The following is a 16,251-nucleotide window of genomic DNA, read 5'->3' on the forward strand; positions in this document are numbered from 1 at the left end:
AAATTACATTGTTGTTGAGTTTTTCAAATTTCATCTAGTTCAGTAATTTGAGAGGAGACAGACATTTCTATGGTTGATATATCCAAAACTACACAACTTACGCCCGAAACAACCTAGATGGATAAATAGCACAACGGGTAAGAGGAAAGATACTATTTTTTAAATTTTTGTCCCTTTAAGCTGTCTTTGCTGTCTACCAAGCCTTTTCAAGTGCAGCATATATTTCCGAAAAGACGTGTAGTACAGACTTCATAACTTACATAACCAAGAAAGGAAATCGTGTGGTGGATCATTTTCTTATCTCAACTATAAATTGCATCTTCCATGTTAACCCTTTGGTATGCTTTCTTTTTAGAAATGTGAGCGTATCTGCGGGGGCCTCTGGTTTGGTCATGAGGCGAGAAAACCAAAGGGTGAGAACAGGAGTCGGTTTACACTTTGTATCCGCTGGTAATCTTATCTCACACATGCCATCATCCTACAAAAATAAAGTTCAACTCGCTGTGATAATAGCAAAGACCAGGGAAAATAATAAATTTGATGTTAAATATTGTTGGGAATTATGCCGTCGGCCTGTTAAGGAGGGCGACTCAGAAAATTCATAGAAAAACACTGATAGTAGCATATTTATAGCTTTTTCACAGAAAAGAAAGGGATTTTGGCCGTAGTGCAGTATAGCTCTGCAGTACAGGAAGACCATTACAGATTATTTACTGTATGTTGACCCAGTTAATTTTAGGAAAACAGCCTACTTGAAACTGCACTTCAAACCACTTCCTCTTTCTTGTTGCTCCCCTGGGACCTGATTTTATACTTTGTTAATTTTAAGTACAAGCACATGACACATAATACTGCCATGACTGATGGTTCAATCCCCAAGTGACCAATGTCACAATACAGGGGAAAACAGAGACATTATGTTTGTTTGTCTTTCATAGATCGTTGCCACAGTTTTTTTGAAAATGACTCCCCTGCAGAGTTGAATGAGCCTGACTCCACAGTGTCTGGTCTTCCTGTCACGCTTGATCTGCACTACTGGTTAAAGTGTCAATGGACCATTTTCCAACCATTGGCGGCAACGTACACACTCATCCGTCGGGTGGCCTCCTGAAGCCAGAAGGGGATTTGGATTGATTGTTGTCCTTGTCCACCGCCTCCAACACCCACCCACATACCCCTCCCCATGTTCACACCTCCCACATCCACACCATCTCTACCTCCTCCTCCCCACCTCCCTCCCATCTCGCTCTGCCTCAGCGGTGCAGGTGGAGGCTTGGCCTAAAATCTGGGGTGATGAATGACTCCATCTTGCTGATGCTAGCAGTTGAAAGTGTGTGTGTGTGTGTGTGTGTCTGAACCTCTGCCCAGACTGCGTTGCTGCTTCCTCTCGCAGCTTATAGTCCTAATCTTTTACATCCAGACTGATTATTTATTGAAATGAAATAGCTTGACTACAACTTCAATAATGAAGCTAAATTAAATTACACTAATATTCCTAACGAATTACAGATAACGCTACATATTGTACTGCTTGTAGCAATTAATAGTTAATCGTTATAATGAGGCCCTTTTAAATGCTGATAAAATACATTTCATCATTATTATAATCATGTGTCATCGTAAACAAGTCTTGTCACATTATAAGACACAAGCCCTCTAAAGAAACTTCATAACAGTTTATAGACCGACCAAGAACATTAAAAACAGTGTCTTATAATAACTTATAATATGACTACAAAGACATTAATTGAGTTTAACTAAGCTACCTGTTATGTAGTTATTAAACCTTTACCAAGCCTTTCTGTTGGCTTATTAAGATTTATACATTCCTTATTATGAATTCCGTTCAGTTGAATAACATTTTAATTTGTATGGTGCCAATTCACATCAGCGACAAGACTGAGAAAGAAAGCCCACATTTCTTGCTGGACACCACCTCGACAGCCAGCGGTTGAAGGATGACATGCAAGTAAACATGTCATCATTGGTCAGAGTTGGCGGGGGCCCAGAGAAAACCAGGGAGTCCGACATTGTCGGAGCAAATGTACACACCGACTCAACAATAATTTTAGTGACTTCCAAGAGAGCTATACGGTACAGTCAGTACCGCTGACATGTTTTATGATCTCACTGTATTTATGAATAACCTCAGCCGACAGTTTCAAATGTTATTTCACGTCACCAGCTCTGGCCCTAGGAATGCATTTCAATATGGTTGCCGGTGTCGCTTACGTCACTGTTATCCAAATAGAGCTGCTAATAAGGCACTTTTTTAATGGTTAATTGATGGTAAGCATTTTTTGCTAACAGTGTAATAACTATTAACTAAAGTTTAAGTAGAAATTAACCATTTATTAATAATAGTTATTATAATGTAACCACCTATGCAATTATTAACAGTGAACTATTCTCTTTTTGTCTACTGGATCTAAAGCAAGGTGACTGCCTTGTTAGGGTTAATAAATGCATTTACTGACCTATTAAGATTGAACTATTCTTATACTTGCTAATAAGCATCTTATAAGGACTTCTAAGACCTATTTAAATGATTGTTCCATGTTTTTACTATTGTCTTAAGGGGTTCCGCAAGGTTCAATACTGGGTCCTGTCTTATTCAAACTCTGTATTAACAATATAATATAGTCTATAACAAATAGTAACGCCCACCTTTATGCTGATGATATAGTCCTGTACTGCTGTGCTAAAACTGCACATGAAGCCATTACAATTCTCCAGCAAGCTTTTGACAAGCTGCAAGTTTCTTTTTTAGTCCTCAATAAAAAACAAAACCAAATTCATGATATTCTCAAGAGCCAGAGATTTTGCAGACATTGTTGTGCATGTTACCACTCTGACAGGACACAGTATTGAAAGGATTTCTGAAAACAAATATTTGGGTATCTGGTTGGATCAGAAACTCACATTTGAATGTCATATTAGCACACTTGTTAGCAAGCTAAGACAAAAAAAGAACATGAAACAGAGTTTGGTCTAGTAGGCCATTATAAAGCCTTATTATGTCTTATGAAACTATTTAATAAGAGTGAGTCAGTGGTTTTCCTCTCCAGGGTTGCCAGTTAAGAGCGAATACACTTTATTTTGGAGGGAGGACCGAACCGCTTAATGGGAAACACCATGAAGTGCACAAAGTGTGCCAGCATACTTTTGGACTATCTCCTGGGGAGGGCGACTGATGTGGCGGGGATTTAGGAAGACTGCGAGGCGTCACTAGTGGAGAGAGATTGAAGTATGGTTGTGTACCTTTGAGCAAGGCACCCTCTCACTTCTTAAACAAATATTTGGGTATCTGGTTGGATCAGAAACTCACATTTGAATGTCATATTAGCACACTTGTTCGCAAGCTAAGACAAAAAAAAGGTTATTTATACAGAAACAGAACTACTTCCCCCTTGCTCTGTAGGAAACGGATCATTGGAGCTGTCGTTTTTATCTCTTCTGGATTATAGTGTTGTTATCTATAGATGTGTCCTCTGTCTCCACTCTTACTCCACTAGACTCAGTTTATCACTCCGCCCACAGATTCATTACTGGTGACTGTTTTTCCACTCATCAATGTATTCTATAAGAAAAAAAAGTTGGACGACAGCCATTGGTTTTGGTTTCTTCTTAAAGCCTCGAGGGGCAACATGCTACCATATATCAGCTCTTTATTAAACTGGTCACAGAGTCACTATTCAACAAGCTCTAGTGATGTATATTGCTCCAAGTTCCCTGGGTAAACACTACATTTTGGAAAAACGCTTTCAGTTTCAGTGCTGTGCATTTGAATGGGAATTTTTTTTAATGTATTTGTGCTTTGTCCTGTTGGTTTGCTTGCAGCTTCTTATCATTTTCAAGCACTTTTCTCCCCCGTTTTATTTGTATTCTGTCATATTGCTTCTTACCTGTTATCATTTTTATGTACCCATTCTGTTTACCCACTCGGTGGTGATGTTCGTTGTTTTCTGTTTGTTATCACATTGTTGCACCTATTCTGTTGCGTGAAGGTTGAATGAATGAATAAATGAATGAATTAATGAATTATAACGGCTTTATTACCTATTAACTAACATTCTTTACAAGGACCTCCATGTAAAGCCTTGACATTTTTAATTGAGCTTTTTATACCACATGATTTAATTTAGAAATCATAATGTTATGTTGCACAGTCCTCTGCGCATCCATGATTATTACATCCATAAATATTCAAATCACATACAAACAAACAGTTATTAGAAGCCACACATCTCAAATGTACAATTGTAATTTTTTTTTTCATGGGATAGATGAAATGCAGAATTCCTATAGGGGACGTTTATCATTTTGTAAAGATTAAAGCGGTGTCCTTCTGAATCACATCATAATATTAATATTAGAATAAAAAAAAAGGGTTGGGGGGGGGGGGATAATAGAAACGATCTCGCTAATGACTCGTTTCCATGCATAATATTCCATGCTGGGCTCAACTCCTCTTTTTGGATGGCGCATGGTGCGCTCCTTTGTCTCAAAGACTACTTCCACTGAACGGAGCTGGGGGGCACCAAAGTCTGCTCTCCAATCTCCTCTCTCCACAGCTTCCCCTCTCCTCAGCACCCCCCCTCCCTCCCCTTTTTGTGCAGCTACTATACCCGAATAAATTAGCAACCCAAGTCGGTGAGGGGAGGAGGAGGAGGAGGAGGAGAGTAGAGGGGGTAGGAGAGGGGGGGCCGGGCCTTGTGGCGGAGGAGTCGGCTTTCACTCGGTGAGGTGCGCGGTGCCTTGAAGCGGCTCTGTCTCAGCGCGCGCACACACACAGGCACACTTACACACACGCATACACACACACTGAAGCACACTCTCTCTCACACACACACACCGTGTCTGAGTGACTGGATGCTGAGAGAGAGAAAGAGAGGAGAGAATCGTTTCAGATCAGGCGAGAGGGGACCGAGGAGAGCACCGCAGCGCCACAGACGGCTCCTTTTTCTTCCTCCGTGGAGCTTTTTTTCTCTCTCTCCAGCTGATCCAAACGCGCTCACCTGACACGGGGAAGGAGGCGCAGAAAAAAAACATACAAACAAACCAAAAAAAAAAAACAACCCCAAAAACCACAGAGCCTTCACTGGAGGAGTGACGCTGTACGGGATCAGAATATCTGTGGGATTTGGCGCAAGTGTCATTTTTTGTGTGTGTGTGTGGATATTATGTAAAAAGAAAAAAAAGGGATAAGAAGAAGAAGAAGAAGAAGAAGAAGAAGAAGAAAAAAAAGCCCAGTCCAGCTGGCCGGCACGGCTTCATTCAAAAAATTTTTTTTGTCCTGGTGGATTGTCTGTCGTTTTGGGGGGTGATCGGAAACCCGTTTGCATACTAATCGGGTTTTTGGGAGCGGATATCCAGAGCGCACATCCAGAGCTGCGGAGCGGGGCAGATGAGTGTAAGTGACAGCTCCTTTATTCTCATCCTCAGTGTGTGTGTGTGTGTGTGTGTGTGTGTGATCTGTGATGCATCTGATAAGTGCGGGGTGATAAAGGTGGAGAAGCGAGCCGTGGAAGCTTCTGGTTCTCCATGTCGATGGGTGCACCCTGCATCTGCACCTTGCATGCATGAGCTGGCAGCCGGTCGGGCTGCTGGAGAGACCATAGTATAAAAGGGACTATAATAGTATGGCAGGATCAATTTATCATCTTGATGCAGCGTGGCCTCATATTGATTATTGAGCACTATTCACAGCCATTCCAGCTAAGCAGCCAGATTGGAAAAAGAGAAAAACCTCTTTTTTTAAGGCTGAACATGAAACAGAGTTTGGTCTAGTAGGCCATTATAAAGCCTTATTATGTCTTATGGAACTATTTAATAAGAGTGAGTCAGTGGTTTTCCTCTCCAGGGTTGCCAGTTAAGAGCGAATACACTTTATTTTGGAGGGAGGACCGAACCGCTTAATGGGAAACACCATGAAGTGCACAAAGTGTGCCAGCATACTTTTGGACTATCTCCTGGGGAGGCCGACTGATGTGGCGGGGATTTAGGAAGACTGCGAGGCGTCACTAGTGGAGAGAGATTGAAGTATGGTTGTGTGCCTTTGAGCACGGCACCCTCTCACTTCTTATTTTTGTGTGAAGAGAGAACCAAAAGACCGCAGAGGGACTGTCTCTCTAGACAATAAAGACCAAATTACACACCGTAATAAGAAGTCCATGAGGTTTTTTAGGTAGTTTTGTTATCCACCAAATAGATTCAATTGCAGTCTTTTTTCCTCAACATGAAGTGTATTTATAGCAGCCAGTTCTGGCTGTATATGTTTACATGGCCAAAGAGCTAAAGAAAAAAAAAGAAGAAGAAGGGAACTCAGGGGTACATTTAAGCACCCAACCACAATAGTTATTCCAGCCATATCTGATGTCCGCTGGCAGCCACATAAACTCCTGTTTTTTTTTCTGCTTTAAGCAGGGATACGGATCTTTGCATTATTACACTATCCACTTACACGGTCCTTGTGTGCTGTACACTGGCCTCAGCCTCTGGTCTGCACACAACCGGTAAGAGTTTGGTGTTTTTTTCTCGCAGAGAGATGAGGCGTGCAGCAAGACATTTTCTAACTGGAGCCATATGGATATCTGTCGGTGCAGCTGTGACCGAGCAGAGCCTGTGTTTGCACAAACAACATATGATTACTCACATCAGCTGCTTTACAGGAGCGGGGCTGAAAGAAACACTGGAAGCTTTCACAATCATGGCACTTAAGACATCTTTTTCTGAAGGGTTTTGATGTTTCCTTGTTTGATTCTTGGGAGCATAGTGTAGATTTTTGGCAGTGTGCGGCAGCTGGCGTGTCCGCCTTGACCCGTGACCTCTCTGTGGAAGTTGTTGTTCCATTCATCCTCATCCTCATTTAATTATCCAGAAGAGCTGTGATAATTAATGTCACTCCCATTACTACCTGTAATGGGACAAGCCATGTCAAGGCAGAGGGTGGGTGGGGGCGAGTAAACAACCGCGCTGTTTACCTTGAACTTCATGTGGATCAGTGCGGCTGAATGGCCGAACACGATACAGGATCAGGGGATTGATTCTCATGCCAAAATACATGCACTTCTGAGACAACAGCATCTGCTAAAAGTACCCTCCACCCTCCAACCCCCACCCCCCCAACCCAGTCATTGTTCATTGGATTATTGGGTGCATGTTGGCAGCAACGCGGCATCAACCTTGGCGCGGTCTCTGCATCTTATTCCCCTACTTGAATCTTAAAATCTTACATCTGAATCATGCAGGCTCGCTGGGAAATACTGTTACATCCCTGGTTTAAGCTTTCATCATTTTGAAATATAAATACAACCATCCACTGTCTGTAAGGATCTTTATTTTTTTTTGTTGTTTATTCTAATGGTATTACTTTAGGGAATGTCCAAGTTATTCTTCAGCAAATCTCAGACAATCTCGAGAGTTTACTTAAAACTCAGAAGATATACAGAGTAATCAAATTGCGCATTCGCCACCCACATTGACGCCGAGATCCAGCTTGTACTGTATACACCGGTGTCCTGTTTGGGGCTCCCACAAAAAGCCCACATAAGAAGAAACATTTGTCTTTTTCAGTCGAGTTTCATTACACGCGCGATTTTCCTGTAACCCCTCCACAAATTCAGATGTTTGAATTGTTAATTAAGAATACAAAGACACTGAAGTATTGCAGGGGGGACTGCAGAGGGTGAAGGCTTTGGTGTAATATTCTTCCTCAGCTTATCAACTCGAATCTCGGAGTGCTGCCAGCAAGAGAAATTGAGTGAGTGGAAGGTGGGGGGGGGACAGAAAGCATCTTCCCACCCAAATGTTGCAGCTCAAATGAGAATCTGTCTAATTGTATCCCAGAACTGTTTTTTCCTGGGTTTTGTTTTTTGTGCATGGGAAATCAGCGCCTGAGTACAAATATCGGAAAGTGACTCACAGACTCCCTCACCCTCGGTCCCCCCTCACTCCCTCTCTGACACACACATACAATTGTACCCACATGGTAGGTAGGGTAGCTATTATATTAAGGTCCTTGTAATAAACATTAGTTAATAGGTGGTAACATGGCGCCTGTAAGTCCTTAAAAGATGCTTATTGGAATGCTAAACGCAAAAGCATACTTAGAGGTTAATAAGCGCGTAATAAATGATTTACTAACCCTAACAAGGCATTTGTCTCACTTTAGATCGGCAGCTACATGACATTGGAAAATCTTTACCAAGCTTTTTTGTTGCTTTATTAGGATGAATTCATACTTTATTATGCATTGATTAGTAGTTAACTATGCATTTATTCACATTCAAGTATGCTTTATGCAGCTATTGGATCTGAAGTGGGATCAGTTCCTTATGAAAGGTACGATATGTTAGAAAATAGTTTAAAACGTTCAAAGATTATCAACAGAATGTGAATAAACGAACGTTAGTCAAAGACATCTGTGTTGGAAAAGATATCTAATGAGCTAGCATTAGCGTGCTAACCAGCTAGCCCCATGCCCAAAAACCTCTTTCTCCCAGCGCTCCCAAAGCTCCTGTAGTAGCAGTGTCACCACCAACACTCCCCTGCTAGTCCTGCTAGCTGCACGGCTAACTGAGCTAACAAGCTATCGGGAAAGTCATGGATGTATACAAAGAATACAGTTTGCAGTCACTCGGGCCAGATGCTGCCTCTCTTTCTTGGGATGAATTACATTCTTACATATTGCACCCCAAGTTAATGAATCCTTTATTATACCCGTATTAACAGGTTTTTAGAAAGATTATATTTTGGGCTTTATTGGATAATACATCTAAAGATAGGGGGTATGGAGCAAAGGGCTTTATAAATGTCTTATATTCTGAACATCTGGTCAAATTTATGGTCAAATTAACACATAATAATGTTAGTGTCTTATAAGGACTTATTAAGTTATGCTAATGACAAGGGCCTTAAAGGGGACCTATGTAGAGAATAACACAAACTGAGAAATATTTATCTTTTCCATAACTGAATAATCAAGCTGTTCCCAGGGGAAAATAATGTCCCCAGAACACTGTTTGAAGCTAGAAAGGTGGCAGGGTCTGCCAAATGTAAACAAAGCAAGACAGTCTGAAATTGTGTTGTCCTTTAAGGTCAAGTTCGTTTATTCAGTTTATTCAGTCATGAAAACAAAGAGGGTTTGTTTATTTAGCTTGTTTAGGCATAAAAAAATATTTCTCTTCTGATTAAAACATCTCTTCTGAAACTTCATTCTGCACCTTTAAGACAAAGTGAGACCATCACTCAGTCACATCCTAACTCAGACCCTCACCCCTACCTAAACCAAACAGCTAAATTAGCACCTTAAAATCGAGGAGAGCCATTAAGAAACGTTGGCCCTCACAAGTATGGAAATCTTAACACACACACACACACACTCCCTCCATAGTGTTGAATGGGAAGCTGATGAGAACCACCACAAAGGAATTAAAGTAACATAAATAAGATTGTTTTCCTCTTCCTGGCACCACAAGTAGCAAGTGGAAATATTTACCCTCCATCTCTCGTTCACCGCACTACGCTACTGATGCCTGGGGTTAGTGTTGGTGTTTTTATTTACCTCTCAGACCACCGTCTCAGACATAACATAAACCAAAGGCTCAATATCGAGGGGATTTTGTGTGATTTGGGTTTATAAGGCAGCATGTGAACTATAACCGGTGTTAAGCTTGCAGAGGGAGTTTCCTGGAAAGCCACTCGTGTTTGCATCATCCATCCACAGGAAGGCCGGGCTGCAGTTATTAATAGCTTTAGTTGTAGAGTCAGAAAAATATGATTCCCATTGATAAGGAATCCCCTCTGCTGATTGTTCCACATTTCATTAACTTCACCGCTCGGGGGGCCTCTTGGTTGCCATGGCAGCTGTAATCACCAAGCCTGCCATCTTGCTTGTGATTATGATCGTGAAATTTAATTACAGCATTGTAAAATTTGGGCTGTGGTGTGCGTGCTAGAGAAAGTGGTGCCCGAAATCTCAGCGCTTTAACTATGGAATTTCAAGATGTTATTTCTAGAAACCCTTCCCCTTTCCCATTTTCTAAGCAGTTACTATCCACATTTATTTTATCCTTCATTCTTGCCTCTTCAACTCTTGGAGATAATGTTTGAATTATGAGGTTAGGGTTAGGGTCACAATTTGCGGCCGTAGGAGTAATATTTTCAAATAAATACATTCTGGCAGAATGAATCAAACCCTGATACATAATCATCCAAAGTCATACCTCATCTTTTAGCTTGGACAGAAACCTATTTTCTGACGGTGCACTGTACACTCTCCTCCCCCAGGGGAAATACATCTTACCTTCCTACTTACAGTATGAAGACCCATCTATAATCTGCTCTGGAGAAGATATTACTGTACGCCTGACTCAACCAATCAAAGGAAATGACTGGACTCTGCTGTCAGGCGCAGAGTGATTGACTAGCTGGAGGTCTGAGACGCTGCAATTCAATTTTTGTTTGTTCTGAAGCCCAGTTCTGAAGTAACCGCCTTCATCGTTATTCATGGTCTTTGTCTAGTAGGGATCCTGTTAGTGTAATGATCAGGTCAGCTGAATTGGAAAGACTACAGACACTGGCCATAATAAAAATAAAAAAATAAAAAAGACATGCATACAGTGCAGAACAGAAAGGGGCTGTTTAAAAAGTCCTGACTTGCTATGGTGTAATCTTTGAATACGACAACAGCCATTGATCCAAACTAGCCGGCACAGCCAGACCTTAGGATCCGGGATAATGACTGCTGGAAATGGGCTGTTATATTCCTGGAGAAAGCTGCAGATGGAAGTCTTCTAAACCCTGGTGTTGTCTCGAGTTTCCCCATCCTGTGCTTCTCCACTGTGGGTTGGACCTGTGACACTGGCTACTGAGTGCCAAAGTGTGGCTAAATCGTTCGTTGGACGTCTGGGTTTCTCGTTGTTGCAGTAGATGGATGGAATATGTGAGATTGTTTCTGTGCATGAATGGATGTACGCAAGCAAGTGTTTGGCCTTAGGATACACTAGTTGTTTATGGAGACATGCCATTAGGGGTGAATGCAAGCCCTGTTTCCATCATTGATTAAGCCATCAGATCTGTGTGGTTCCATAGTGAGGTGGTTCTCATGTCTGCTTTACACGCAGAAGGTCCTGGGATCAATCCCCAGTGGAACTGCTGTCTTAGTGTGCATGCAGCCTGTTACAGTGCTCCTGCTCGATTTATCTATTTTTGCCCCAACTTTTTTTGCTTCCTTTTTTCATCTGACTTGTTTTAACTTTATTAGTGATTTCCTTAAGCTGCACCCTTTCTAAACATGTTAGTAGGAGGGGTTCTGTTGGCCTGTTTTTTCAAGCCAAAGATCCAAAAGTCAAAGGTATTCTGTGTAAAATTAAGCTTAAATAGCATGGGGATGGGTTTAACTCCAATTTGCCCCCTCCTAACAATTGGAGGAGAAATCTGGTCTGGTATGGGGAATTTGAGGGGTTTTCCGATCCACCCTTAAATGTCCTTAACTAAACCTAGACTCATCTGGGGATACCTTTACACACGTTTGATTTTTAGGATTTAAAATGTGGATGCAATGTACTGCACATGGAGAGACTGCGCTATAAGACCACTAATAAAGAAAGAATCTCTCAAAGGATGTGGCAACCTCTGTTGAACAAATGGGCAGACATGCGGGAGACCAATGATGCCCAAAGTGACACCCTTAGCACTTGAGTCTTACCTTTTCCCTTTCCTTTTGCCGACCTTGTTTTGTACACTATGTTGACTGTCACATTTTAGTCCCTTATCTCATGCTGGCTTTTTCCTTTCCTTCTTTCTTTTGTTTGTTTCTTTTCTTTAGTTGTTTGTGTTTGTGATTGTTTGCTGGGTGGGGGGTGGTGGGTTAGGCCTTGTTGGCCCTGTTGTACAAAAAAACCCCCAGAAAACATGAAGGAGAACCTCTGTATTGTTATCCTGTATAACCTCAGATTCCTTCAATGAAGATATGTGAATTTTTTTTTTTTTTTAAATGTGGATGTATGCATCAGGACTTTCCAAGCAGGACCACTACAACCTATGAGAAGGACACCATAAAGCAGATGACCATGCTGCCAAACAAACATTCTAGCCCTTGAGGCTAACATTGGCTAGCATACTACCTTTGACAGATGCTAAACCAGTGTTTCCCACACATATATGTTACTTGTTAGTGACTGCCCACGTATATTTGGCGACCCATTTTTAGCATTTTAAACTGTAGCGTGTGATGTACCATCATTTTCAAGTCTATAAGTGTGTGCGTGTTTGACATTAGAGAGAAGAAGGTCTGTGAGGGTACTCTTTATGTGTGTGAAGCAGCCTGATTTCAAAAGCAGTCATGATTTTAAAACTCCTGTAGTCCGAGTAAGTCTTCATATTTGCAAAGCTACAGCCAGCAGGTGTTTGACTTTTTTGCTCAACATATGTCTTAGTTGTTTTTGGCTGCATCTCTGTCTGTCCGCTAATTGGTTAATTGATTAGCTGTTTCAGCAATGTATCCTGGGCCGCTCTTCAGCAGAGACATTTCTTCTCTGGTCTCTTTATTGATTCCTCCCCATTGAAGGGGCGGCCGGCGCGGGCACATGTGCACACACACACTGCACACATGTTTCTGAATGAAGCCATGTATTAACTTCATTAGTCACATGAAGAGATGAATGTGGAAATGGCTCTGAGCGAAGATGAATGAGATGTGGTAACTTCTGCCCATCTGGGAGCTTGATGGATGAGAAGTGTCTGAGCTCTGAGGCTAGCAAGCCCCGGCAGAGAGAAAGAGAGAGGAAGCGAGGGAGCCCGTCTGCGTTGCATCTCATGTGTTTTTAATGAAGTAAGTGAGATGATCTGAGCTCCTGGTAACTTCAAACACCCTGCACCGAACAGAGAGCCGCATGTAGGGCACGGCAGCTCAGGTAGTGCAACGTGTTATGCAAGTCAAGGGTTTCGGAGACTGGATGTGTGTGGGTGGTGAGAAGGGGAAAAAGGAGGGAAGAGAAAAAATTGGTGAGAAATCAAAGTTTCTTGTTTCATGATAACTGGAAAGGGTCGACCTTTAGCGGGGTCAGAAATGTATTGTTTTTTTCTGAGACGTTTGATATTGCTGTCAGAGAATCAAAGCGCTATTGATCAGTCTGGACGTTAATCTTTGATTCTGAGCTCCAAACACATCCATCACATCGTATCTTTTTTTATCGCGATTCCATTCGCTCGTTATTAACTGATGAGCATTGATGTCTGTTTTACTCTGCAGAGCAAATTAAAACAAAGACAGACAGACTTAATTCCCAGGCTTACCACAAGTAACATAATGGAGTAACACGATCCAAAGGCATTCTCTCGGAGAACAGCTGTCGGCGCGCCACTAACCCGAGAGTTGATGGAGAATTTAATAACTAATAAGCCAAGACACTGTCCCATATTCTAAGCGAGAGATGAGTAATTACAGATTTTAACAGTTTCCCAGATCTGTCAGCCAAAGATGAACCTAATTCCCACTCTTTCCTAGTGAAGTTAAGCCTGTGGAGTTTCTCATAGGAAGATACTGACCTCTTTTCAACCTAAAAAAAAAAAAAAAATGTCAACGATGGCTGGCAAACTTTTCAACGAATCGTTTAATCACTTTGATTAATATTTATGTGTTTTCTGGAGAGATTACATGACCCAATACAACCTTGTTCCTGGTTGGCTGTCAGGTCACGTCGCTGATTATTTCATTGAGTGGAATGCAGAGGGGAGATTAAAGTGTGTGCTCGCTTGTGTGTGTTTAAATCAGAGGATGGATCTTTGGTTTCTTCTTCTGCTGAGCCTGTTTTGGCTATCAGCTGAGTGTTTTGTCTTTGAACCTTTTCCCCTATAATGAATTTCTTGTTATTCCTTTAATATTGCACTGTGTGTGTGTGTTAATGTAATTATCACATTGTGCGGTCAAATGTCTATTCATATTGCCACATGGACTCAGCTCCCATATGGGAACAAAACAGAAGTCCCGACAAAGTTCAATGTTCATTTTGGAGTTTTAGATTTAAAATGATGAGTTTTGGGGGTTAAGATGGGGTTAAAGGTTGAGGTTAGGCATTTAAGGTTAGGGAAACCCTACAGGGAATTATAGTAAGTCAATACACTTTGTGTGTGTGTGCGTGTGTGTGTGTGTGTGTGTGTGTGTGTGTGTGTGTGTGTGTGTGTGTGTGAAGTACCACCCAATCATGCACTGAAACAAATGAGTAGTTTGGCATAAACATTGCAATGGAAATTTTAACTGCGGTATAATCAAGGCGATTATTTGCATTGCAGTTAAATCACATTAACATCCAAATGTAATAATTCTCGTGTGTTGCATAAAGCATTCGACTTTACAGCGCAAAACATACTCATGCATGCACAATGTCTGATACTGGGCTGCAACTAATGACTGTTTTCATGAACAGTTAATGTATTGTTACGGTAATTAGTGCGTTAGTTAACAGTAATTTACAAACCGATCACCAGAATTCACGTTAGCTGTATACTTTTCTGCAAAACCACAAATTACTTCAAACTGAAGGTTTCTTTATGTTGCAACTTTCCGTTTGTTGCCGTTTAATTTTCTATTTCTCTTTGGTCACAACATTGTGCTTATGCTTTGGTTAGGCCTGCGCACAAAAACCACCTGGTCAGAGGTAGAAAACATCATGGTTGGGCTTAAAATGCCTTTTTTTCCGCTACACAATCATGGACGGAGATGGTTTGACTTCCTGCGAAAAGTAGCCGGTTTTGGTTGCCACAAAAACAGCTGGAAATACTCTCAGGTGTCCTGAAAAAGAAAACACCCGCTTTCGTCCCCACAAATATCCACCGGTGTGACCTGAACTGCATTTGGCCTTTTGCAAGCCTTGTGGCTGTAATTACTCCACCAAAAACAGCAAATCCAGCTCAGAAAAGAATGTGTTTTACATTTTTGCTCGCAATGTGACTGAAACTAATCGATTGATTGAGTAGTCGTTGCAGCTCTAGACAAATAACCTCGATATCTGTCTAATACATAACCATAAATGCCTGTGTGTGATTGTGATGCACATGCACAAGAACCTGCAGTCAAATGAAACCACCAGGTGCTTGTTTGTGCATTTTAATGCCTTCCACATTCAACCCTGATAAGAATATTTCCTGACGTTTAATTACTTCCAGTCAATGTCCTGTGTATTGAAATCGGAGATACCCCCCAGACAGAACTCAAAATGGAAATCATGAACAGAGTAACAGTTGGTTCGGGCCTCTATCAGTGCATTTATTTCAGTTTCGCCATTGAGGTCAGGTAACGATGTTTGACAGAGAGTCCTGGACTTGCAACTCGCCCTTTAAGGATATTAAACATGCTCTGATGGGGAGGGGTGATGAGTGACGGTAGATGGCAGCTGCTGCTTCACCTTCGGGGAGGTCCCTTTTTTGTTTTGTTTTGTTTTTTGATTCTTCTGTTGTCTTTGTTTTGTCTTATGATCTCACAAGTTCTTGTCCCTGTATTCTTTGAATTACTCCACACTTTCTCTGCACACAAACTCACAAAGAAACAAACAAAAAAAAATACAAAATCACTGCACAATCACTTGGCAGCATGGCCTTGAAGGTTAGTGAATCACCTCCAGCTGTGTTTTCACTTGTTCCACGGCTTCACCGACGGCCCAGAGGGTACGTTATTTATGTGTTTGCGTGAGTCTGCATGCGTGTGTGTGTGTGTGTGTGTGTGTGTGTTTCAACACTCGCTCGCACCGGGTTGAACCCCATCACGTTTCTGTCTCCATCGGCGTGGCAGAAACCTTTCTTCTGCATCTCTAGTTCTTCTTCTTCTGACTGCAACGCTCTCTTTTCTTCTTCTGGCCTGTCGGGCGGCAAAATCTAGGACGTTTTGTCACAGGGGACGTGGTGGAGTTTGTAAGTGTGTGACTGTATTCCAGCTTGACAACGTCTGTGCGGGTAAATAAACAAATCTGAGTCATCACACCAGCTTTGAACTGTTATGCTGCTGCTGCAGTTTTGGATTCTTCTCCAGTTGTTTTTCCCCCAGCCTATAGTTCCCCGTGGAGCTATGTAAGAATGTCAGTGCAGAAATGCAAAAATGTAAGTATAACATGCCTTAAAGTTCTGTTGCAGAATTTTATCACTTAAACCAGTCGTTAAGTGCGAAAGTGATGGAATAAATGAGTCAAACGCAGCCCATGGCTCAGTACTCAGATGATTGAAAATGCATAACCTGTTGGTGGTAATCCAGTCGGA

General features: G+C 41.7%; 1 protein-coding gene and 1 non-coding gene across 2 annotated transcripts in view; both read left to right on the forward strand.

The window, feature by feature from the left end:
• Nucleotides 1-4,709: 4,709 nt before the first annotated feature.
• Nucleotides 4,710-16,251, forward strand: part of dchs1b (dachsous cadherin-related 1b) — a 91,172-nt gene continuing 79,630 nt past the window's right edge. Inside the window, exon 1 of the mRNA XM_030438057.1 lies at nucleotides 4,710-5,413. The gene's annotated coding sequence lies outside the window, so the exon portion shown is untranslated. The remainder of the gene's footprint in view (nucleotides 5,414-16,251) is intronic.
• trnav-uac (transfer RNA valine (anticodon UAC)) lies at nucleotides 11,085-11,157 on the forward strand. The gene has a single exon. It is a non-coding gene; the product is annotated as a tRNA-Val (tRNA).

This window comes from Sparus aurata, chromosome 13 (assembly GCF_900880675.1).
Source record: "Sparus aurata chromosome 13, fSpaAur1.1, whole genome shotgun sequence".
Taxonomy (NCBI): Eukaryota; Metazoa; Chordata; class Actinopteri; order Spariformes; family Sparidae; genus Sparus; species Sparus aurata.